Raw genomic sequence first — 3,527 nt, 5'->3', positions numbered from 1 at the left:
AAAAATGACAACGCATTAAAAAGAGGGTGGATGATTTACAAAAAATATAGCTTTTAAAATACTTATTTACGGTTTTGCGTTGGAATGAAACTTAATTACGAAAATATAGTCCACTTGGGCTCGGTTATACATTTTGGATAATTTTTCTTTAGAGACAACCGGTTATAGACCTTATAGTCTAAAACCGCTACTTAAAGTTGCGGTTTGTGTTTAGTAAAGATACGGAGTAGCAATTTATAAAGGGCAAAACCGTTACTTACCGGCTTACCGATACCTTTACATTGAAAAAAAAATAATTAATTAAAAAACAAAGCTAAACTTATCCGAGCATACATGGACAATAGTTTTGTAAATAAGTTTCATTCCGACACAAAAAGTGTATATGAGTTTTAAAGTAACTTTATTTTTGTAAATCATCCAAAAAGGGTAATAATGAAGGAAAATATAATATTTAAATAGAAAGAGAAATTTTATTTTTGTTTACCCAAAAAGTAAATAAGGCTTTGTATTAGCTAGGGGATGGAGGGAGTACATAACAATGATCACAAATTTTTGTATGTGGCTGGCCACACGGTGTGGCCAGCCACAATTTTTATTTTTTATTTTTTTTAAAATACCACAACTCTTCTCTCTTCTTTTTTCTTAGCTTCTTCTTCAAGCCAAATCACACATCATCAACAACCATATCTCTACACCACCCATTTCTCTCTCCTTTTTTCTTAGCTTCTTCTTCAAACCAAACCACACATCACCAACAACCATATCTCTACTCTACCCATTTTCTCTCTCCTCTTTGCTAAATTGCTACAATTAAAGCCCGAAATTGTAGAAATTGGGTGTCAAATTGTTGTGACAATTTGTGATTAATTATCCCTAAGATCATGAACAACATTTGAAGTAGTGAAATCGATGAGAACCAAATAAATTTGAGCTCCTTTTCTTCGTGGAATCTCAAATCGAACATTCTACGTCAAAAATTGTAGGGTGTTACTAGTTTGGTCAGGGGGTTACTTGTAGGGTGTTACTGGTTTGGTCAGGGGTTACTTGTAGGGTTTTGGTCAGGGGTTACTTGTAGGGTGTTACTAGTTTTGGTCAGGGGTTAGGTTACTTGTAGAATGTTACTGGTTTGGTCAGGGGTTACTTGTAGGGTGTTACTGGTTTTGGTCTAGGGTTACTTGTAGGATGTTACTGGTTTGGTTAGGGGTTACTTGTAGGGTGATACTGGTTTTAGTCGGGGGTTACTTGTAGGGTGTTACTGGTTTTGGTCGGGGGTTACTTGTAGGGTGTACTGGTTTGGTATGGGGCCTACAAGCAACCTTTTTTTTTTTTTGAAACCAACCTACAAGCAACCCTTGAATAAATAACAAGTAACCATTGAATAAGTAACTCATACAAGTAACCTTTGAAGTAACTCATATAAGTAACCCTTGAATAAGTAACTCATACAAGTAACCCTTGAATTAACCCATACAAGTAACCCCTAAAAAAATACCCTTGAAAAAAAATGTAAGTAACTCCTGAAAAAAAAAAAAACAAGTAACCCCTGAAAATACAAGTAACCCTTGAATAAATAATCCATACAATTAACCCCTGGAAAAAAGAAAAAAAATACAAGTAACTCCTGAAAAAAAAATACAAGTAACCCCTGAAAAAAAATACAAGTAACTATTGAAAAAAAAAAATACAAGTAACTCCTGAAAAAAAAAAGGAAAATTTGCCAAAAAAAGGCTAATTAATTTGGTGTAGGTGGAAGTCAATGCTTGACTTGTATTCCCCCCTATAGAAGCCTACGTGGCAGTAATTAATCCTAACTACCTCCTCTTTCCCTCTTTAATTTAATTTCCCTCCCTCTCACAATCTCTCTCCTCTTTCATTTCACTTCTCTGTTACTCCATTGAAGTAGACATTCAACCACATTTCATCATCATAATTGACTGCCATTAATCGCCCATTTTTGCTTGATAAGGAAGGTAGAGTTGATTGCAGTACGAAAGTGACAAGCTTGGCTTCTTTATTTGCGCAAAAAAGGTACGATTTTTTCCTCTTCTTGTATTGAAACAATGTCGAATTGCAATGTGGTGCATTGATTGTTGAACTGTGAGTTAGACGCGTTTGATTTTGACTGTACTGTGATCCAATTTAAGTGTATGTGGTATTTTCGTGTTTGAATTTAGGGAATTTCATATAAATAGCATGAACATTGAATTGTGATTGATTTCTGGGTTAGGGTTCATGATGGGGTTAATTGCTGAGTTGTTGTTGATCTTGTTGCATTTGTTAGTAATTTTGGTTGAATTTCCTGTTTATTTATTCCTAAATATGTTGTATAATTCTAGGTTGCAATGAGCACGTTCTTTGACAATGTTACAATAAGGTTTTGGCATGGTGGTAGTTTTAAGCATCAAGATAATGGGGAATTGGTGTATGTGGGTGGTAAGGGTAGGAATATCAAGGTAGATACAGATTTGTTGTGTTACTGGGAGTTATTCGAATTTGCTAATCAGTGTGGGTACATTACTGTGGATGGGTTTTATTACCTAGTTCCTGGTTTAAGTTTGGAGAATGGTTTGAGGAAAATAGAGGGGGATGAAGAAGTGGTGGAGTTGATTAAAATTGCAAATGAATATATGCATGTTGATGTGTATTTCTTGCACAATGAGAATGTAGTGTGCAATCCTATTCAAAGGGAGGAGGGAGTTGGGAAAGAGGGAGAATCTTTACCAAAATCTACCCCATCCCAAATTACAGATAAAGTACATGAAACCCCCTCAGCCAAAGTCAAGAAGAGGAAAAAAATGACCCCACAGAAGGGACCACAAACAAAGCTTCTCACACCCCTTAGGATAATCCCTAGAAGACATAAAGATAAAGATGTTGCCACATCATCAAAAACAGATTCAACCACATGCAAAAAAGCACCATACTCTCTTTCTTATCAATAGTTGACTGACCCAACTACCACATTAAAACCCTTAGAACCAAATCTCAGTGACAAACAAGCTGCACCCCCCTTAAAACCCCCTTCTGAAGTTCCAATAGGGGAGAATCTCTCTCAGAACCAACACCTAAGAAAGCCAGAGGGAGGCCAATAATTGAAGCTTCTATGCCAGAAGAACAACCCTCTCAGATGGCTTCTTCATCAACTCCTGCAACAGCTGCTACTGCAACACCATCCTCTGCCCATCACAATACACCTGTACTACCAACTGCACTAGGCAGAGGGGGGAGAATGATTCTTGGAGGTCAGGGTGCTAAATCTGCAGGCACAGGTAGAGGAAGGGGAAGGGGTGATACTGGGAGTGAGCCTGGTGTTGCTACCACTTCAAGCCTTGGCAAGGGAAGAGGTAGAGGAAGGGGAAGGGGTGCTGCTGGGAGTGAATCTAGTGTTGCTACTACTTCAGGTGCTTCCAAGGGAAGGGGTATAGGAAGGGCAAGGGGAAGAGGCAAAAATCAAACACCTGTAGGAGTTGGTGTCCTGTTTGGTGCAGATGGTACTCCATTGGTATGTCTTGTTATTTTGTTGTGCT

The sequence above is a fragment of the Chenopodium quinoa genome, unplaced genomic scaffold (assembly GCF_001683475.1).
Source record: "Chenopodium quinoa cultivar QQ74 unplaced genomic scaffold, ASM168347v1, whole genome shotgun sequence".
Taxonomy (NCBI): domain Eukaryota; kingdom Viridiplantae; phylum Streptophyta; class Magnoliopsida; order Caryophyllales; family Amaranthaceae; genus Chenopodium; species Chenopodium quinoa.
Note: the sequence above shows the minus strand (reverse complement) of the source record.